We start from the raw sequence: 23,702 nt of genomic DNA on the forward strand, positions 1-23,702 counted from the left end.
AGCATGCCAAGCTTCTCTGTCCTGTACGATCTCCCAGAGTTTGCTCAAATTCATATCCATTGAGTCGGTGATACTGTAACCATCTCATCCTCTGCCACCCTCTTCTCCTTTTGCCTTTGATCTTTCCCAGCATCAAGGTCTTTTCCAATGAGTTGGCTCTTCCCATCAGGTGGCCAAAGTATTGGAGCTTCAGCTTCAGCCTCAGTTCTTCCAATTAATATTCAGAGTTGATTTCCTTTATAATTGGTTTGATCTCCTTGCTGTCCAAGGGACTCTCAAGAGTCTTCTCCAGCACTTTTTTTCATTAGCTAAGTATATTTTGAACATTATCATGGTATTCCCAAAATAACTAAATGTTTTATTTACAAGACTTGGAAGAAATAATATTGTAATCTTTTTAAAAAATTAAATGTATTCTGACAGTATTTTGGTTGGAGTACATTTCTGAGTTAGATATATGAGAAATAGAGGAAAAGGAATGTACTGAGCTGGTATTTAGGGAGAAGTCATTTTCTTTTTCCTTTCTCTGTGGGCAAGAAACATGAGATAAAAATAATCAGAAAAAGGTCCTTAGGTATCGAGAATTTATTAGAATCAGAGCACTTACTAATTCAGAGCAAATGAGATCTATAGATCGTTAATTGCAGCTTGGTGTCTTTTATAAGAATGCCTCATGTAGTGAGCACATTGTCCCTTCACTAAATGAGTAGTGATTATCTGGGAGATTACTGTGATTTATAAGCTCATTTTCTTCATTTTACTTTACATGTGCCAGACACTGACTCATTCAATAGAAAAGCAAAACAAGCCTGATTTTTCAGAAATTAAATGCTTTATTGATTATTCTCACCAGAAAGTTATAATGTACAGGATTGTTGAACATGTAGTATATAAATTTTTAAAAATAACTTTACTACAGGCTTTAGGTGATAAACCCTGATTTTGGTATACTATATTCCTGCCAGAATCTAAAGAATGCTAACCAAATGGAGTAAAACAGTATTTATTGTTATGGGAGGAGAGATTATTTTCTTGGAAAAAGATTCTAACTTTATACTGAAATATACCCTTTTCAGACAAGTGTGACCTCTATAGTAACTTGAAGAATTTTATGTCTTCCATCTTTAAGGTGAAAAAGAGCCAGACACTAAAGTGTGATGAGTAATCAGAGTATGATGCACAAGCAACATGTTACTCCTTGTTTTTCAGTAAATGGTTTTGGTAGCTTCAGATATCAAAGGAACTGATTAGATCCTTAAGTTATTTATACATGAAAAGTTAAGTGGAGAATTTACACATTTATTCTGATTGATGAGAGGCAGTAAAACATGGTGCTAAGAGCTTGGGCTCTGCAGCCAGACTGCCTAGATTCTCATCACAGGTCTGCCAGTATGGTCTTGGGCCATTTACTTAACCTCTCTGTGCTTGCTTTCTTCAACTATAAAATAGGGATGTTAACATTACCTAGTTCACAGGCCTAAATGAGTTAATACACATACGTTGAATGGTGGCAAACCTAAACGGTAAGTGCTAGCTGTTACTATCATTTAAACAAAAGGAATATGTATACAGATTCGTGAGCTGGTTTTTGTTGATCAAGGAGTATATTACTTTGGGAATTTGAACATTAAAAAAAACATTTTGAAGTAGTCTGTTAATTTATAGGTAATGGTGTAGTGATGGGAAATGTGATAGAGTGAGAAAGGAATCTACCATTTTTGAAGAGCTCTTATAGATACCTTGAAGTAAAACAAACAAGGGTTTACATTTTGAGCTCTGTTCCTTGCTGGTTTGTCAACTTGAGAACATTGTTTAATCTTAAATTTTTCCATCTAGTAAGAGGTGGGGTGCAGTGCTACCTTACAGTGTTATGAGCATTTGCAATAATGAATATGGAATTTTTAGCATAATGCTGGTATATATAATAGGAATCAGGCAATAATTTAGTAGGATTCCATCTTATCCAAATAGCTCTCTCAAAGTCAGGGAAGGGACCTGGGGCAAAGTCAACCCACTACTTTTTATTTTTTATTTATGCTTTGAAAATGAGAAACACTTGTGATACATGAGTTTCAGAAGGCATTCCATGGGTAGATCCAGGAGTCATCTCAGCAGGATTTTGGAGACACTTCTCAGTTGAATTACCCGACGTTCAGGGCAGGCACTGGGGTACAAATCTCAGGTCCCGTGGTACAGAGCTGTTGAGCCAGGATGAAGCATAGTATTCTGAAAGAGCATCAGGAGAAAAGAAAATCAGTCATGTGTCTCAAGAAGCACAGGTCCCATAGACGTCAGTGTTGAGCAAAGTTGCAAATTTGAGTAGGCAGAAGATGTTGCTGACTTATTTCAGAGGCTTAGCCCTAGGCCTGGCATATAGATTTGAAAGAGCAGCAAGACAAATTCCTAGTTCCAGAGGTTCTGATAAACTGCTCAGTTATCAAAGAAAAATCAGCAGAAAAGATGTGTGTGGTGGGGATTAACATTTATCCGGCGTCTACTTTGTGACATACACTGTGCTACATTTTCTGTGTGCTAAGTATTGTTATCCTGCCATTTTAAACTGAGGTTTGGAGAAACTAAGAAACTTGCCCAAAGTAAGAGAGCTCTCAAGTACTGCAGTTGAGATCCACACCAAGATCTGTCTGGTTTAGCCTCTAGGTTCTCAGGGATTCTGGAACTAGAGAACAAGTCATGTACTTAGCTGCTAGAACAAGGATACTGAGAGAAACCTTACCTTGTGAAAATGGTGGAAAACCTACCAATTATAATTAGGCACCCTGTCAAACAAAGCCAGAGGTGTAGAGTGACTTGATCCTAAGTCATTGCAATAGACTTAAATTTCTGAAGACTAAGGTCAGGATTTATCTTGGAACATGGGAGTGGATAAGCCTTAAGGCGAGGAAAGGTGATTTAAGTGACAAGGAGGGGGGTGCAGGGAAGTAACCTCACAACTCATTGTCTTCTGCCCCACCTTCACACAGTACTTTATTTTTTTAAATTATTTTTTATTGGAATATAGTTGATTTACAGTCTTAGGTTATTTTCTGTCATGCAGCAAAGTAAATCAGCTATATATATATACACACATATATTCACCCTTTTAATATTCTTTTCCCATAATTGGTCACTACAGAGTGTGGAGTAGAGTTCCCTGTGCTGTATAGTAGGTTCTTGTTTGTTTCATATGTTATATATAGTAGTCCTACAGTACTTTAAAGGGGCCCCTGGAGTCTGCAAAGTGCAAAGCATTAATGTAAAGCTCTAAGTGCTTTTGCTGTCTAATTTGTTATTATGGAGTAGCCACGTAATATTTCTGGTGAGAAACAAGGATCCTTAAGTGTGTAGAGGTATGTTGGCAGTGTTTTATGTGGAAATTCTGTTCTCTGAATTTCATTAAAGTAAATGATGGCCTGATTATCCTACCTCTAAAGGAAACAGAAAAATTAAGGGAAATAATATCACCAAGTTGCAAACAAGATAAAAACAGAGAAGTCTCTATTACAAAGCTATGCCAAAAAGTTTCATATTTAACTACTTATTTTTAGGACCACAGGACAGAAATTATATCTTAGATACTTAAATTAGTATATGAAGGTTGTATTTTTGAGGCTAGTAAAGTCAGGATTTGATTCTATCAAACTGATTACTCTTTAATGTACCTCAAAGGTGAAACATTTTATATCACACTCAGTTATTTGATTTCTAAAATGTCTATGTATGTCACAGGATTTGTTTACTATCAGGAGAAATGGGAAACAATTTGGGACCAATTGCATATTCTCTTTAATCATGTAATAAGTTGCTTGTTTGATTAACAAAAAGAATCCCTCTTATCTACTCTGGGAAGGCTTGCTTGGACCCAGTAGCATTTTTACATCAGGCAAGTGTCTCATTGGATTGTCAAAATTTGTGAGTGAGGAAATAGTTCAATTGAAATTTGAAATATTCCAAGGACATATTTGTCTTTTTTCTAAGTAGTGAAACAGTGACACATTTTGAAATGGGAGATTAGCTTGTTAGTCACTTCAGACTTTTGTTTCCAAAATCTTCTTGCCATGTTTGGTAATTTTTAAACTCTCTCATTGAGTTGGAGCAGCCATACAACCCAGATCCATGTTAAAACCTTGGAATATTTTTTTTAAATGCTCAGGATCATACCACCTTAAATCAAAATGTACAATTGTTTAAATTTTTTTTTCTTTCTTTTAAGGATATTTCCACATGCATATGTGATCTTTATATTTTTTAAAAAAATTTTTATTAATTTTTTTTTTTTTTTTGGCCACACCGTGCATAGCCTGTGGGATTCTAGTTCCTAACCAGGGATTGAACCTGTGCTCACTGCAGTGGAAGCATGGAGTCCTAACCACTGGACTACCATGGATGTCCCAATATTTACACTTTAATCACACAGTTACATGAATGTATTTTCATTGGAAAAATTCAAACGCAGAAATTCCACTCTTTACTCTTCTCTTCTCCTCTTTACTCTTCTCCTCTTAAATCTCATGATCCTTATTAGATCATCCTTAATCATTCTTGGCTTAGCTGGTAAAGCATCCTCCTGCAATGCGGGAGACCTGGATTCGATCCCTGGGTTGGGAAGAGCCTCTGGAGAAGGGAAAGGCTACCCACTCCAGTATTCTGGCCTGGAGAATTCCATGGACTGTATAATCCATGGGGTCGCAAAGAGTCGGACAGGACTGAGTGACTTTCACTTCACTTCACCTCACCATTCTTAAAGGCTTAATATGCATCCAATTAATTCTTTTAATAATATACATATATACACATACAAACACAAATAAAATTTTAAGCTATACCAATGGGGCAACACATTTTCTTCACTTATTATGGTTTTGACATATTTTTCCTTTGAAATCTGTCTCATTTTTAAAACTGCTACACAGTATTTCAAAATATATATGAAGCATAAGATAGTTAACCACTCCTCTATTGATGGACATTTAGATTGTTTCTGATTTTCTATTCTTACAAATAATATTGAAGTAAGTATCCTTGAATATATGTATTTGTTCTTTTCTAGAATAGATATTTAGAAGTGGAATTGTTGGGTGAAATCTATCTTCTGCTTAATAAAATTTAGATTGGATTGAAACTGTCAACTTCTCATTTATAATACTATAAAGTTTATGCTCCCAGCAGTAGTGCAAGAGAGTACCACTACCACTGCCAACACTGACTATAATAAATCTCTTAATATTCTGCTAATCTGATGGGTCAAAAGGATAGAAATTGTTTTTATTTTTATTACTTGATGATAGTATTTTAATCACAGACTCAATTTGCAAATATTTACTTAGAATTTTTATTGATACTTATATTTATAGCAGTCTTATGTTTTTTATTTTTAATTGAAGGATAACTGCTTTACAGAATTATGTTGGTTTCTACCAAACATCAACATGAATCAGCCATAGATTACATATGACCCCTCTCACTTGAACATCCCTCTCACCTCCCTCCCCACCCCACCCCTCTAGGTTGTTACTGAGCCCTGGTTTGAGTTCCCTGAGTCATACAGCAAATTCCCACTGGCTATATTTTACATATGGTAATGTATGTTTCCACGTTACTGTCACCATGGTCTGATATAGTAATGAGGTTAAATTAAGCTTACAGTATAATTTGAGAAGATTTTATTTTCCTATGATCTTGAACTGTTTATACAAAGTACAGGAATATTTCCTTTGTGAAACCTTCTCTGCCTGGTAACTTTTGTCATGGTAGGTTTTTAAATTTCTTTCATGGTTATCAGTGTCTTGATGTTTTTTACCTCAAGCCTATTTCGGTAACTAACTTACATAGTTTAGAAAATCATTCAGGTCATCTTGCTTTCAAGTTTATTAAGTACAAAGTGATACATATTTTTTTTTACAATTTTATTTAGTATTATCTCTATCTCTAGTTATGTTTTCATTTCAGAATCCAAGTATGTATGTATGTGTGTTATCTTTTTCTTAGCTATGTTTTTGTTACTTAATTAGCTTTTTGAAAAAACTAGACTTGTTTTTTTTTGTGGTTATTTTCTACATTATTATTTTAGCTTTTATTTTTAAAACTTGTTTTTCATTTTTGTCAAAGTCACATATGCACATAGTTTAAAGAATCAAGCAGTTCTATATGGCATGTTATAAGAAACACGGAGTCCCCCTGCTCGTATTTCTTACTCTCAAGTGTTTTAGAAGATTCATCTGATATTATCTCCATATCTCTATATAATATGTGTTTGTGGCTACTTCTTGTCTCAATTTCAAGCATTATTAACTGACTTCCCTTTATATATAAGGAAGAATTAATTTTCTGTCCACCTACTCCTCATCTTTATCACCCCTCCCCCCCATTTTCTAACCATACTCCCAGGCTCCTGATTTGTTGTTGTTTTGCTTACATGAATATTTCTTGTTTACATTATTATGACTAAATCAGTGGTTTTCACATTGGCTGCCCATTTAAATCACTTGGGGAGCTTAAAACATAAATACTGATGCCTATTATTGATTTAATTGGTCCAGATGTGGTTTGGGTATCTGAAGTTTTAAAAGCTCCTTAGATGGTTCTAATGTCTGTCCAGTGTTGAGAACCAAGGAAATGTTATTCACAGCTGATTACTCAGTTTAACTTTCCTTTCTAGAAAAATTTTTAATTTGCCTTGGAGCTGTTAATTATCTTTCTATATTTGCTTTATTTTCTATATTCTTATCCCTAAATCAACTCAAAATTCCTCTCATTATATTCATGTTTGTCAAGTGTTCATTCATTGTCATCTTCTGGAAGAGATCACTGTGGTAGCCTTCAGAACAGTTCTTGCCTTACCGAGCTGGGCTCTAAGCTACCTATTGTCATCTCAGTATCTTAGTTGACCGGCCTCCTGAGAATTCCTTTCTCCTCTCTTGCTTTGGCTCCTGGTTTTCTGGATCCTATGTCTTCTTGTCCTCTTGGTTTACTATTTCATTATGGTAGAGCACCTCTCTTAATGACTTCCCTAGAGAGAAGAGTTCAGAGAAGGTAACTTTTTAGAAATTATCTTTACGATAATAAATTAGCTGGCTATACAGATGTTGGTTGGAGATCATTTTTTCTTCAGAATTTTAAAATAAAATGCCTCCTTGTCTTCTAATTTCCAGTGATGCCGCTGCGAAGTCTGATGTCATTTTGATATTTTATGAGAACCTATTTTTCTTTCTCTCTCTGAAATCTTTGAGGATCCTCTCTTTACTCAGTGTTCTGAAATTTCCTGATGATGTGACATGGAGAGGATCTGTTTTTATCTATTGGTGGATCCTTTCAATCTGGAAACTCAGGTCTTTCAGTTGTGGGAAGTATTTTTGGATAATGGTTTTGATGATTTCTTCCTCTCCATTTTGTCTTCTCTCTTTCTGGAACTCTCTTATTGGGGTGTTAGACCTCTTGGAAGTGTTCAGCTATCATTTAACTTTTGTTTCCAAGAGCTCTTTTTAATTCTTGAAATGTTTCTTCTGTAGCATCCTTCCCTTCTTTCGTAGAAGCAACATCTCATTTTCTTATGAGGAAAATAACAATAGTTTTTCTTTAAGCTTTCTTTCCCTTGTATAATCTATCCATTCCAACTTTTGCTTTGTTTTCCCCCCACCCCCATGTGTGTGTGTGCGTGTGTGTGTGTGTGTGTGAGAGAGAGAGAGAGAGAGAGAGAGAGAGAGAGAGAGGTCTTCTAATGTCTAGGGCATAACAGTTGAGCACTAAAATGCTCATCAGGGTATTTCTTTGCAGATAGCTGAGACTTGTTGAGTATAGCTTCTGGCTAGACCTTTCTGTAGAGAAACTCCACAGTGTCATTTTATTGAGTATATTTTTTCTTAGTGGTCAGAGTTCCTAGAAAAATACTCTTCCACTTCCCTGCTGGGTGGGGATGGAGGGGTGGTAGTGGTGTATAATCCTGGTTGCCATATTTTGAGAGCCAAGAGAGGAAGAAAGAAGTCTCAACATTCAGCATGCAGACTTTCACAACATACCACAGTTTTAGTGTGGTTTTCTTTCTCTTAACTGTGCATAGTATCCTGCAGTCTACAGAACCTGTATTTTTTTTCCCCTCCAGAGAATAAACTCTTGTCTTCTGGATAGGAAAGGAAGCTTACTTGGCAGCATGAAATGAGAAGGGAGATTTTTTTTTTCTCCCTCACCAGATGTTGATTTTATCTTCTTGTCTTAGCTACTTCATCACTCTACTTCAGAAATAGCTGGAACAACACATTTTGAAGCATTTTGGAGGATCTGTGGTATAAATCAAGTTATTCCTTGGTGTTCTCTATTGCTTGCATAGGATTCAGCTTTCTCAATTCTATTACATAGGTAAACCATTTTGTTTACCTATGTAAACAAACTTTACCTATGAAAAGCAAACTTGTTCATTTGCTTTTCAGGTTCCAGAACTGTGTTTCAGTTTGCTCTTCTGTTTGTGTCATTGGAATATATAACTATTTAAAAAATTCCATAACTGTCATGGATTTAACTGTTTTGCTTATTTTGTTTTTGCTTTTTTTTTAGAAATTAATAAGAGGCATATACTCTGTCTTCTATAAAATTGTTTAATCCTATGGTACCTCAGATGGTAAAGAATCTGCCTGCAATGCAGGATACCTGGGTTTGATCCCAGGGTCAGGAAGCTCCCCTGGAGGAGGGCATGGCAACCCACTCTAGTATTCTTGCCTGGAGAATCCCCATGGCCAGAGGAGCCTGGCAGGCTACAGTCCATGGGGTCACAAAGAGTCGGACACAACTGAGCAACTATGCATAGCACACTATTTTCAGAGAATATATTTTGTATTATTTCAGTCGTTTAAAATTTGTTAAGATTTGTTTTATAACCTAGAAGATAGCTTATCTTGGTGAATGTTCCATGTATATTTGACAAAAATGTTTATTCTGCTGTTGTTTCATGGAGTGTCCTATAAAAGTCAGGTCAAGCTGTTTGGCAGTGTTATTCAGGTCAACTACATGAAACTTTTTGGTTTTCTTTTCTTAATAAAATTTTCATTTATTTTTGGCTGTGCTGGGTCTTCCTTGCTACCTGGGCTTTTCTCTAGTTGTGAAGCGGGTACTGCTCTCTAGTTGCAGTGTGTGGGTGTTTCACTGCAGTGACTTCTCTTGTTGGGGAGCATGGGCTCTAGGGCATGTGGGCTTCAATAATTGCAGTTCGTGAGCACAGGCTCAACAGCTGCGGCACAAGGGCTTAGTTACTCCACAACATGTAGGATCTTCCTGGATCAGGGATTGAACTCATGGTCTCCTGAGTTGGCAGGCAGATTCTTTACCACTGAGCCACAGGGAAGCCTGTGTTTTTCTAATGAACACTTTCAATGCAATAAATTTTTCTTTGGGTATCACTTAGCCCTTAATGCAATGTTTTGAGATGTAGTACTCTGATTATCAGTCATTTCTAGAGGATTTTAAAATACAGTTTTTCAATGCATCTTAAGATTTTTTTCCATTTAACTTTTAGTAAAGTAGCATGTAGTAAAATTACTTTTTTTTGTTGGAAAGGATCTATAAATTTGTTGGAATTCATAGAAGGCTACTCTTAAAGTTTTCATAATTAAAATTGTTTTCTTTCCACTCTTTTCAGAGAATTTGATTCAAATGTTCTTTTTAATTTTTTTTGAAAATTTTCATATGGCTTAACATGGTCATTTGTAAATATTTTTATGGATATTTAAAAAGATAGTATATAAGATATTTAGTATATGGCATTCAGTTGTCAGTCATCTTACTCTTCTGACTTAATTTATAAACTGAACTTCTTCAAAAAGTGATTACAGTGTTCCACTGAAATTCATGACTCAAAATTTATCCTTTTATTGTTTATTCATTTTGTAAGTAGTTACCATTTAAATATTTTGAAGCCATTTTATTACATGCACAAAAAGTTTGTGATAATTGTATCTCCATGTTGTATTATATCATTAGCCAATATAAAAAGGAATATAAAGTTTTTGTGCATTTTAATGTTTACCTTGAAATCCATTCCACTTTTCATCTAGCTTGGATATCGTTTTACATCCTTGTATTTTAAAGCATTATTTTTCATTTTAAGAATACCTTTTGAGATAATCTCTTCAGCAAGTGGTGCTGTGAAAGTTGGACAGCCATATGTGAATCAGTGAAGTTAGAACATACCCTCTTACCATACACAAAAATAAGTTCAAAATGGCTTAAACATAAGACATGACATCATAAAACTCCTAGAAGAGAACATGGACAAAACATTCCCTGTCATTCCCAATGTTTTCTTAGGTCAGTCTCCCAAGGCGATAAAAATAAAAGCAAAAATAAACATATGGGACCTAATCAAACTTACGAGCTTCTCCACAGCAAAGGAAACATAAACAAAATGAAAAGACAACCTACAGATTGGGAGAAAATATTTCCAAATGATGCAATCAACAAGGTCTTAATTTCTAAAATATAGAAACAGCTTATACAACTCAATGACAAAAAGCAAACAACCCCATCGAAAAATGAACAGAACACCTAAATAGACATTTCTCAGAGAAGACATACAAATGGCTGATAAGCACATGAAAAGATGCTCATCATCACTAAATATTAGAGAAATGCAAATCAAAACTACAATGAGGTACCACCTCACATTGGTCAGAATGGCCATCATTAAAAAGTGTATAAATAATAAATGCTGGAGAGATTATGGAGAAAAGAGAACTCTCTTACACTACTGGTGAGACTATAAATTAGTGCAGTTATTATTGAAACAGTGTGGCGGTTCCTCAGAAAACTAAAACTAGAATCACCATATGATCTAGCAATCCCACTCCTATCCATGTATCCAGACAAAACTATAATTCAAAAAGATACATGCACCCTTATGTTCATAGCGGTACTAGTTACAATAGTCAAGACATGGAAACAACCTGAATGTCCACTGACAGATGAATGCATAAAGAAGATGTGGTTCACATATAAAATGGGATACTATTCAGCCTTTCAGAAGAATGAAATAATGCCATTTGCAATATCATGTATAGACACAGAGAGTATCATCCTAAGTGAAGTAAGAAGTAAACAGGTAACATATGATATCACTTATCACTTATATGTGGAATCTAAAATATGACTCAAATGAACATATGTATAAAACAGAAACAGGCTCACAGAGAAGAGACCTTGACTGCCAAGGGGGGAGAAGGAGGGCAGAAGGAAGGATTAGGAATTTGGAATTAGAAGATGTCAACTATTATATATAGGATGGATAAACAACAAGGTCCTATTGTATAGCACAGGAAACTGTCTTCAATATCCTGTGATAGACTGGAATGGAAAAGAATATATTTATAAGTGAGTCACTTTGCTGTACAGCAGAAATTAACGCATTGTAAATCAACTGTTCAGTCGCTCAGTCGTGTCCGACTCTTTGCGACCCCATGAATCGCAGCACGCCAGGCCTCCCTGTCCTCACCAACTCCCAAGTTTACTCAAACTAATGTCCACTGAGTCATGATGCCATCCAGCCATCTCATCCTCTATCATCCCCTTCTCCTCCTGCCCCCAATCCCTCCCAGCATCAGGGTCTTTTCCTATGAGTCAGCTTTTCACATGAGGTGGCCAAAGTATTGGAGTTTCAGCTTTAGCATCAGTCCTTCCAATGAATATTCAGGACTGATTTCCTTTAGGATGGACTGGTTGGATCTCCTTGCAGTCCAAGGGTACTTCAGTGAAATAAGAAAAAGAATGTCTGTTGTAAACAATTGTCTAGAATTTATTTTGTGTTTTTCCCCTGAGACTGTGTCTTTCAACATAGTTATTTAATCACTTTTACGTTTACTGTTATTCTGGATATGTAGGATGCATTCTTGCCATCTGATTTATTTCATGTTTTCTCTTAACCATGATTTCTCTTTTAATTTTTAGCCTTTTGTTTTACTTATTGAAATTCCTTTGTTTCAGTTTTTATCTCTAGTAGTTTGATAATTGCATATGCTATTTATGCTCTTCTATTAGCTAGCTTTAAAATTCACCACACATTTAAACATTTTCTACCACTTCTAGAATCAATTAGTATCACTATTCTCTTCTTAAAATATTTTCATAGCTATACTAAAATCAGAGAAACATTTTCATGATAGATTTTTATTAATATTATATATATATGTTCACTGTTGTTAAACACCTTCATAGTTATTTTTTAATAGCTATTTAACATTCTATTGGATTGTTATAATATAAAATATATATCAGATTAAGGGCATACCCTACTCTAATATGACTTCATCTTAACTAATTACATCTGCAATGATTATATATTTAAAATGTATATAAAATTAAAATAAGGAGGGAGGAGCCAAGATGGCAGAGGAGTAGGACGGGGAGAACACTTTCTCCCCCACAAATTCATCAAAAGAGCATTTAAACGTCGAGTAAATTCCACAAAACAACTTCTGAATGCCGTCAGAGGACATCAGGCACCCAGAAAAGCAATCCAACTCTTCGAAAGGAGCGCGACTGAACAAAGAGAAGAAATACAGCTCCACCCATCAGAACACCGACACAAGCTTCCCTAACCAGGAAACCTTGACAAGCCACCTGTACAAACCCACACACAGCAAGGAAAAGCCACAATAAAGAGAACTCCACAAACTGCCAGAATACAGAAAGGACACCCCAAACTCAGCAATTTAAACAAGATGAAGAGACAGAGGAATAGCCAGCAGATAAAGGAACAGGATAAATGCCCACCAAACCAAACAAAAGAGGAAGAGATAGGGAATCTACCTGATAAAGAATTCCGAATAATGATAGTGAAATTGATCCAAAATCTTGAAATTAAAATGGAATCACAGATAAATAGCTTGGAGACAAGGATTGAGAAGATGCAAGAAAGGTTTAACAAGGACCTAGAAGAAATAAAAAAGAGTCAATATATAATGAATAATGCAATAAATGAAATTAAAAACACTCTGGAGGCAACAAATAGTAGAATAACAGAGGCAGAAGATAGGATTAGTGAATTAGAAGATAGAATGGTAGAAATAAATGAATCAGAGAGAATAAAAGAAAAACGAATTAAAAGAAATGAGGACAATCTCAGAGACCTCCAGGACAATATTAAATGCTACAACATTCGAATCATAGGGGTTCCAGAAGAAGAAGACAAAAAGAAAGACCATGAGAAAATACTTGAGGAGATAATAGTTGAAAACTTGCCTAAACTGGGGAAGGAAATAATCACCCAAGTCCAAGAAACCCAGAGAATCCCAAACAGGATAAACCCAAGGCGAAACACCCCAAGACACATATTAATCAAATTAACAAAGATCAAACACAAAGAACAAATATTAAAAGCAGCAAGGGAAAAACAACAAATAACACACAAGGGAATTCCCATAAGGATAACAGCTGATCTTTCAATAGAAACTCTTCAAGCCAGGAGGGAATGGCAAGACATACTTAAAATGATGAAAGAAAATAACCTACAGCCCAGATTATTGTACCCAGCAAGGATTTCATTCAAGTATGAAGGAGAAATCAAAAGCTTCTCAGACAAGCAAAAGCTGAGAGAATTCTGCACCACCAAACCAGCTCTCCAACAAATACTAAAGGATATTCTCTAGACAGGAAACACAAAAATGGTGTATAAATTCGAACCCCAAACAATAAAGTAAATGGCAACGGGATCATACTTATCAGTAATTACCTTAAACGTAAATGGGTTGAATGCCCCAACCAAAAGACAAAGACTGGCTGAATGGATACAAAAACAAGACCCCTACATATGTTGTCTACAGGAGACCCACCTCAAAACAGGGGACACATACAGACTGAAAGTGAAGGGCTGGAAAAAGATTTTCCATGCAAATAGGGACCAAAAGAAAGCAGGAGTAGCAATACTCATATCAGATAAAATAGACTTTAAAACAAAGGCTGTGAAAAGAGACAAAGAAGGTCACTACATAATGATCAAAGGATCAATCCAAGAAGAAGATATAACAATTATAAATATATATGCACCCAACACGGGAGCACGACAGTATGTAAGACAAATGCTAACAAGTATGAAAGGAGAAATTAACAATAACACAATAATAGTGGGAGACTTTAATACCCCACTCACACCTATGGATAGATCAACTAAACAGAAAATTAATAAGGAAACACAAACTTTAAACGATACAATAGACCAGTTAGACCTAATTGATATCTATAGGACATTTCATCCCAAAACAATGAATTTCACCTTTTTCTCAAGCGCACATGGAACCTTCTCCAGGATAGATCACATCCTGGGCCATAAAGCTAGCCTTGGTAAATTCAAAAAAATAGAAATCATTCCAAGCATCTTTTCTGACCACAATGCAGTAAGATTAGATCTCAACTACAGGAGAAAAACTATTAAAAATTCCAACATATGGAGGCTGAACAACACGCTGCTGAATAACCAACAAATCACAGAAGAAATCAAAAAAGAAATCAAAATTTGCATAGAAACGAATGAAAATGAAAACACAACAACCCAAAACTTGTGGGACACAGTAAAAGCAGTCCTAAGGGGAAAGTTCATAGCAATACAGGCACACCTCAAGAAACAAGAAAAAAGTCAAATAAATAACCTAACTCTACACCTAAAGCAACTAGAAAAGGAAGAAATGAAGAACCCCAGGGTTAGTAGAAGGAAAGAAATCTTAAAAATTAGAGCAGAAATAAATGCAAAAGAAACAAAAGAGACCATAGCAAAAATCAACAAAGTCAAAAGCTGGTTCTTTGAAAGGATAAATAAAATTGATAAACCATTAGCCAGACTCATCAAGAAACAAAGGGAGAAAAATCAAATCAATAAAATTAGAAACGAAAATGGAGAGATCACAACAGACAACACAGAAATACAAAGGATCATAAGAGACTATTATCAACAATTATATGCCAATAAAATGGACAACGAGGAAGAAATGGACAAATTCTTAGAAAAGTACAACTTTCCAAAACTCGACCAGGAAGAAATAGAAAACCTTAACAGACCCATCACAAGCACGGAAATTGAAACTGTAATCAAAAATCTTCCAGCAAACAAAAGCCCAGGTCCAGACGGCTTCACAGCTGAATTCAACCAAAAATTTAGAGAAGAGCTAACACCTATCCTGCTCAAACTCTTCCAGAAAATTGCAGAGGAAGGTAAACTTCCAAACTCATTCTATGAGGCCACCATCACCCTAATACCAAAACCTGACAAAGATCCCACAAAAAAAAGAAAACTACAGGCCAATATCACTGATGAATATAGATGCAAAATTCCTAAACAAAATTCTAGCAATCAGAATCCAACAACACATTAAAAAGATCATACACCATGACCAAGTGGGCTTTATCCCAGGGATGCAAGGATTCTTCAATATCCGCAAATCAATCAATGTAATACACCACATTAACAAATTGAAAAACAAAAACCATATGATTATCTCAATAGATGCAGAGAAAGCCTTTGACAAAATTCAACACCCATTTATGATAAAAACTCTCCAGAAAGCAGGAATAGAAGGAACATACCTCAACATAATAAAAGCTATATATGACAAACCCACAGCAAACATTATCCTCAATGGTGAAAAATTGAAAGCATTTCCTCTAAAGTCAGGAACAAGACAAGGGTGCCCACTTTCACCATTACTATTCAACATAGTTTTGGAAGTTTTGGCCACAGCAATCAGAGCAGAAAAAGAAATAAAAGGAATCCAAATTGGAAAAGAAGTAGTAAAACTCTCACTATTTGCAGATGACATGATCCTCTACATAGAAAACCCTAAAGACTCCACCAGAAAATTACTAGAACTAATCAATGATTATAGTAAAGTTGCAGGATATAAAATCAACACACAGAAATCCCTTGCATTCCTATACACTAATAATGAGAAAACAGAAAGAGAAATTAAGGAAACAATTCCATTCACCATTGCAACGAAAAGAATAAAATACTTAGGAATATATCTACCTAAAGAAACTAAAGACCTATATATAGAAAACTATAAAACACTGGTGAAAGAAATCAAAGAGGACACTAATAGATGGAGAAATATACCATGTTCATGGATTGGAAGAATCAATATAGTGAAAATGAGTATACTACCCAAAGCAATTTATAGATTCAATGCAATCCCTATCAAGCTACCAACAGTATTCTTCACAGAGCTAGAACAAATAATTTCACAATTTGTATGGAAATACAAAAAACCTCGAATAGCCAAAGCGATCTTGAGAAAGAAAAATGGAACTGGAGGAATCAACCTACCTGACTTCAGGCTCTACTACAAAGCCGCAGTTATCAAGACAGTATGGTACTGGCACAAAGACAGAAATATAGATCAATGGAACAAAATAGAAAGCCCAGAGATAAATCCACGCACATATGGACACCTTATCTTTGACAAAGGAGGCAAGAATATACAATGGATTAAAGACAATCTCTTTAACAAGTGGTGCTGGGAAATCTGGTCAACCACTTGTAAAAGAATGAAACTAGAACACTTTCTAACACCATATACAAAAATCAACTCAAAATGGATTAAAGACCTAAACGTAAGACCAGAAACTATAAAACTCCTAGAGGAGAACATAGGCAAAACACTCTCTGACATACATCACAGCAGGATCCTCTATGACCCACCCCCCAGAATATTGGAAATAAAAGCAAAAATAAACAAATGGGACCTAATTAAACTTAAAAGCTTCTGCACATCAAAGGAAACTATTAGCAAGGTGAAAAGACAGCCTTCAGAATGGGAGAAAATAATAGCAAATGAAGCAACTGACAAACAACTAATCTCAAAAATATACAAGCAACTCCTACAGCTCAACTCCAGAAAAATAAATGACCCAATCAAAAAATGGGCCAAAGATCTAAATAGACATTTCTCCAAAGAAGACATACAGATGGCTAACAAACACATGAAAAGATGCTCAACATCACTCCTTATCAGAGAAATGCAAATCAAAACCACTATGAGATACCATTTCACACCAGTCAGAATGGCTGCAATCCAAAAGTCTACAAATAATAAATGCTGGAGAGGGTGTGGAGAAAAGGGAACCCTCTTACACTGTTGGTGGGAATGCAAACTAGTACAGCCACTATGGAGAACAGTGTGGAGATTCCTTAAAAAACTGGAAATAGAACTGCCTTATGATCCAGCAATCCCACTGCTGGGCATACACACTGAGGAAACCAGAAGGGAAAGAGACACGTGTACCCCAATGTTCATCGCAGCACTGTTTATAATAGCCAGGACATGGAAGCAACCTAGATGTCCATCAGCAGATGAATGGATAAGAAAGCAGTGGTACATATACACAATGGAGTATTACTCAGCCATTAAAAAGAATACATTTGAATCAGTTCTAATGAGGTGGATGAAACTGGAGCCTATTATACAGAGTGAAGTAAGCCAGAAGGAAAAACACCAATACAGTATACTAACGCATATATATGGAATTTAGAAAGATGGTAACGATAACCCTGTATACGAGACAGCAAAAGAGACACTGATGTATAGAACAGGCTTATGGACTCTGTGGGAGAGGGAGAGGGTGGGAAGATTTGGGAGCATGGCATTGAAACACGTGAAATGTCATGTATGAAACGAGATGCCAGTCCAGGTTCAATGCACGATGCTGGATGCTTGGGGCTGGTGCACTGGGACGACCCAGAGGGATGGTATGGGGAGGGAGGAGGGAGGAGGGTTCAGGATGGGGAACACATGAGAAATAAAGGAATAAATTAAAAAAAAAATTAAAATAAGCACACAGATATCTGTTCCCCTACTATGTGTAATTTTATTTAAATGATTGACTAAAAATGATTATGATATCTAATGCTGTGGTAAATATATTTGTGCCTGTAGAATTTCTATTTCAGTACATTAATTTTCTGGATTGAGTTTGTGTGACAGCAGTCTTCTCTTTATGAGTATCAACAGTTTTCTCTCCATTGGATAACATTCTTTTCAGTATATAGTGTAAAGGGATTGTAGAAACAGTCTAGTGCATTGGCTAAGGTGCTAAAGGAGAATAGGATAGATGAATGACAGGCAGACAGCAGACAAGAGGGCCCCAGAGTGAGATCCATGCAGACAGATGGTGGAGAGTTCAGTTAGAATGTGCTTGGAAACATCAGGGGAATTAAATAGAAACAGAAGTGAACAGGAAGGTTAAAAGGTAAAATGATGTCTTTTCTCCATTTATTTGTAGAGGACGGATAATAACAGTCACAGGAGAGTAAAAACTCATGAATTCAGAAAAGAGGTTGCAAAAAAGGTCATGCCAGGTAGTAAATGAGAGTCTGGAGCCCCTTAAGCCTGGGTTGAAGTCCTCACTGTGGAAGTTACAAGAGGACATTGTAACTCATTCTATGCATAAGATTATGGACTGGAATAAGTTTATAATAGTTCAGAAGGCTACTGCATACTGCCAGCATGCTTGCTGACTTTAAATGTGTACTTCAATTTATATATTATTTTAAATTTTCAGCTATTTAAATGTAAATCCTATAAAAGTATACATTTCAGATAAACTACAGCTTTGAATGAACCTCCTATAGGTTGACCTGTTTTCCCCTCCAAAATATACAAAAAGATACACTGAATCCTTAACTCCCAGCACCTCAGAATATGATCTTATTTGGAAATTGGATCACTGCAGATGTAATTAGTTAAAATGAGGTCACACTAAAGTAGGATGAGTCCTTAATCTGGTATGACTGGTGTCCTTATAAGAAGAGAAGAGACGACAGACATGACACACAAGTGGAGAGGCTACGTGACAGTGGAGAGAGAGACTGAAGTGCTGCTGCTACAAGTCAAGGATCGCCAAGGCTTGATAGAGACTACCAGAAGCAAGGAAGATCCAGGAAAGAATTCTAGCCAAAGTCTCAGAGAAAGCATGGCTCTGCTGACACCTCGTTTTTGGACTTCTAGCCTCCAGAACAGCCGGGAAATAAGTTTCTATTGTATAGCAGCCAGCCAATAGGAAATCAACACAGAACCTATTAATTTTACCAGAGCGATATGACTGAAGCATCCTATCTCCACGGGTGAGGCTATCCTAAGTGAAGCTGGAAATCGTCTTTTCAGTTGCTGCTGCTGCTGCTAAGTCACTTCAGTCGTGTCCAACTCTGTGCAACCCCAGAAACGGCAGACCACCAGGCCCGTCCCTGGGATTCTCCAGGCAAGAACACTGGAGTGGGTTGCCATTTCCTTCTCCAATGCATGAAAGTGAAAAGTGGAAGTGAAGTCGCTCAGTCGTGTCTGACTCCTAGCAACCCCATGGACTGCAGCCTACCAGGCTCCTCCGTCCATGGGATTTTCCAGGCAAGAGTACTGGAGTGGGTGCCATTGCCTTCTCCCGTCTTTTCAGTGTAGACATGCTAATGTGACTGCTAAGTCAAAGTGAAGATGAGTCTTGAAGGAACATCAAGCTGGAAAGAAACTGCCAGCTCTGTACTAGTAAATTCTTATCTACCTACTTCCTCACCCAGCTTATAAATGAGAATGGTAAAGAAAACTGGATCAAATAGATTTGAATATCCATTATGGATGGCATATCCTAGGAACTCTGGAGCAGAAAGATACACCACTTACTATATTGAAACTGCTATTTTTTGGGGGTAAAATATTAAAAAGTGACAATTTCATATGCTTCAACCTAATAGGTTACACTGGAATTTAGAAGGTGATATTATAGATTTCTAACAATAAAAGGGGCTACATAGTAAACTTCAGATGAGAATTATTGCATCTTAAAAGATGGAAAAGATTCAAGAAGACCCTGAAAAGTGATGGGTATTTGGGGGTGGGTAGTGAAGGGATGAATTTCACTGAAGATGTAAGTCCATGTTCAGGAGTCAGGAGGGAAGATTCATGAAAAGTATCTTGGTCATATGTTTAAAGAAGATCTTCAGTGGTTGACTAAGGAGTTCCAGTTTATTTGTTTGAAATTAGTGAATAAATTGTCAAAGATGGTCTGGAGAAGAAGATGAGAAATGATGGTTTAGGAAATTAACTTGGCATATATTTATTTAGCAAGTATTTGTTGAGGACAATTTGGTGTGCAGACTGCCTGGAGAGTTGTGACACTGAAGGCCCAGGAACCAAGAAGGAGATTATGAAGTAGTAACTATGTTGTTAGCACAGTGTAACTATGATGTTGTATGTACTTGAACTGGAGTGGTGGGGTGGAAGGAAAAATTAAGGCAGTTTGGAGGACACCTGAGAGAGCTTAGTGATATATTTAATTGTGCAAGAAGGAGATGGAGTCAAAGATGATATCAAATTTTTGCATTTGAGTGAATTTAAGAACGGCCTTAATAACAAAAATGGAGAAAGCAAGACTGAGGTGCTGATTTTTTAAAAAACTTTATAATCTCAAAAATATACAAGCACCTCATGCAACTCAATACCAGAAAAACAAACAACCCAATACAAAAGTGGGCAAAAGACCTAAACAGACATTTCTCCAAAGAAGACATACAGATGCCTAATAAATACATGAAAAGAATGCTCAACATCACTCATTATTAGAGAAGTGCAAGTCAAAAGTACAGTGAGGTATCACGTCACACTGGTCAGAATGGCCATCATCACAAAGTCTACAAACAATAAATGCTGGAGAGGGTGTGGAGAAAAGGGAACCCTCTTACACTGTTGATGGGAATGCAAACTGGTACAGCCTCTATGGAAAACAGTGTGGAGATTTCCTTAAACAGCTGGGAATAGAACTACCATACAACCCAGCAATCCCATTGTTGGGCATATACCTCAAGGAAATCAGAATTGAAAGAGACACGTGTACCCCAATGTTCACTGCATTACTCTTTACAATAGCTAGGACGTGGAAGCAACCTAGATGTCCATTGGCAGATGAATAGATAAGGAACTTGTGGTACATATACACAATGGAGTATTACTCAACTATAAAAGGGAACACATTTGAATTGGTTCTAATGAGGAGCCTATTATACAGAGTGAAGTAAGTCAGAAAGAGAATGACAAATACTTTATATTAACACATATATTACGGAATTAGAAAGACAGTAACGATGATCCTACATGCAGGAAAGCAAAGGAGACACAGATATAAAGAACAGACTTTCAGACTCAGTGGGAGAAGATGAGGGTGGGATGATTTGGGAGAAGGGCACTGAAACATGTACATTACCATATGTAAAATAGATGACCAGTGCAAGGTCGATGCGTGAAGCAGGGCACCCAAAGCCAGTGCTCTGGGACAACCCAGAGGGGTGGGGTGGGGAGGGAGATGGGAGGGGGGTTCAGGATATTGGGACACATGAATACCCATGGCCGATTCATGTTGATGTATGGCAAAAACCATCACAACATTGTAAAGTAATTATCCTCCAGTTAAAATAAATACATTAAAACAAACAAAAAGTAATAGATATCTTAGTAGAACTTTTCAGCATAGGACAGAGAATGAGGTTACCTCAGAGTTGCCAAGAGAGAGGTTATGGTTGAGGGCATGAAAATGGACCAGATCTTTAAGGGGGATGTATAAATTGAAATTATGCATATTATGATTAAATTGAAAATTATGCATATTATTCCCAGCTTTACACCTTTTAATTATAACCTCTCCCTGACATATCTTACTCATTTCCATCCTCGATCAAACAGTAGCTCTATCTCACACCATTCTTGAAGTTCAGGGACTAATATAATCATTACATATTTTTCTGTTGTCACCAGATGATTTTGTAAAAGGGCAGATGGATATTTGTGGTTTAGTTTTCGCCATTATGTTATAGAAATTGAAGGCCCCTGAAGGAGAGAGTTTATCTTATTTAAAACTATGTCCAGCATTTAGCACAGAATTCACTACAGAGTAGGTAGTTATTACATGTTTCTCCCACAAATGAACTTTGGAGACACTATTGAAAATATGTAAAATGAATTACAATGATTCATAGAACAGTAAGTAGTTCATTCAAACTTCTGAAATACTGATTTTACATCTTGTTGAACTGTGACTTTTGTCAACCGAGATCCAGAGGGTTAAAAGTACAAGTCTGGTTTTAAAAATGCATCTCTGTTTTTAGAAACTAGCCATCATAGGATGTCAGCCTTCCTATCTATTAAACTATAATAGCTAGAATCAATCGTCAAAATTCCACCTCAGTCTCTAAAATCCAGTGTATTAGCTTTGCTATAAAGTATCCTTCAGCTTATCTATTTTTTCTTTCTTTAGACAGAATTAAAGAGACCATTCCTCCACCCCTACCCCCGCCACTTACACTGTGAGAGACATGGACAAACTGCAGACTTTTTTTTCCCTCTTACAACCTTGCAGACTGCCCAGCTCCAGGCAGCAGCAGGAGACGTCAGGTAGCCTGATATAATTTATTTCCTCCTTGCACCAGCTGGTATCACATTCTAGATCTTGAAATTCCCAGGGTTCATTTATCTTCAAAATTTCTCACTTGACAATGAAAAGAGGACTACGAACTGAGTCTGCATTTAATGTACCATAATGCCAATCTTGGTGCATTGTTTTATGAATTATAGCTAAAAGAGTTTATACAGTATTTGACCAAAAGGACAATTCCCCACTTGTTTGTGAAGCTAGTTAGTTAACCACAAGAGTTAGAGCAGGGCTGTTTCCTTTTCTAGTTTAAATATCATGTTTGGATCAGGTACAGAGAATTGAAATCAGAACTCAGGACAGAGGTATTACCTGTTAATTTAAAAATTAGTGGGAGAAAGTGAAATTTGCCTTTTTTCATTATTGCATATAAGGGATAGTGGCAAAATGGCATTATAAACTTCCTCTGAGTATTTTATTATATATCTGCAATTTTGATTAAAATTTATTTTTGGTGTTTGTAATTAAGCTTGTGGGTGTACTTAGAGCACTGTTAGTTTTCTTCTCTGGATAAAACACTAGTGAAAATAAAACCAGATCGTGGCCGGTAGATCTGAACTATTTTGATGGGTGCTCATCTTAATTATGTCTTGTTGACTTCATGTCCCTTGCCATGGTCTGAATTTCTGTCTGCTGTGACCTGTAGCTGGAAATGGAGGGATAAATATTGGGGTTATAGCTGCATCAGCAAATAGCTGACTGATGTAGGGAAGGACACAGGGAGGCATTGGCCAAGGTGCTTTCTTAGGTCTCTTTCTGCACTCAAATCTTATACTTGGTGGTGGAAATGTCTAAATAGGCCCGTTATGGAGAATGAAGAGAGAGAATACAATATTTGACAAAGGAAGAGCTCCCTTTCTGGGATTGCCCTGTCAGGTTTCCTTCCTCAGTAGGTTACCTTACTCACTAAGTGACTCACTCCTATGTACCAGCCTCATGGTAAATAAAGTCTAAATTTGTGGAGTGTCAGTGGGTCTGATTTCAGAACAAGATGAATCTTAGTTTGGTCTCTTGGGCCTGCCTTTTCTTAGCTGTTTGACTTTGGGCAAGGTGTACTAGACCTTTCTAAGCCTCCTCAGGATTCTCATCTCACAATGCCTTCCTGACAAGGGTTATATAAAGATTTAATGAAATGAAGAAAGTAATGCGCAGTGTAAAACATGGTGCAAATTAGGTGCTCAACAAATAGTGGTTTCCTTCTCCTTCCTCATTTTTGTTAAGTAGGATTATAATTTGCCAATATCGTAGTTACCTTGGAAAGAATTTTAAACATT

General features: G+C 36.5%; 1 protein-coding gene and 1 long non-coding RNA gene across 5 annotated transcripts in view; one reads left to right on the forward strand and one right to left on the reverse strand.

The window, feature by feature from the left end:
• LOC147339927 (uncharacterized) overlaps window positions 1-23,702 on the forward strand; it is a 550,381-nt gene that overhangs the window by 15,558 nt on the left and 511,121 nt on the right. The window lies entirely within an intron of this gene.
• Window positions 814-23,702, reverse strand: part of LOC147339928 (serine/threonine-protein phosphatase 2A 65 kDa regulatory subunit A beta isoform-like) — a 33,057-nt gene continuing 10,168 nt past the window's right edge. For both annotated transcript variants that reach the window (XM_086386846.1, XM_086386847.1), the window contains exon 3: window positions 814-2,226. The gene's annotated coding sequence lies outside the window, so the exon portion shown is untranslated. The remainder of the gene's footprint in view (window positions 2,227-23,702) is intronic.

Source organism: Bos grunniens, chromosome X, assembly GCF_055505025.1.
Source record: "Bos grunniens cultivar Pamir isolate PY7600 chromosome X, Bosgru_T2T1.0, whole genome shotgun sequence".
Taxonomy (NCBI): domain Eukaryota; kingdom Metazoa; phylum Chordata; class Mammalia; order Artiodactyla; family Bovidae; genus Bos; species Bos grunniens.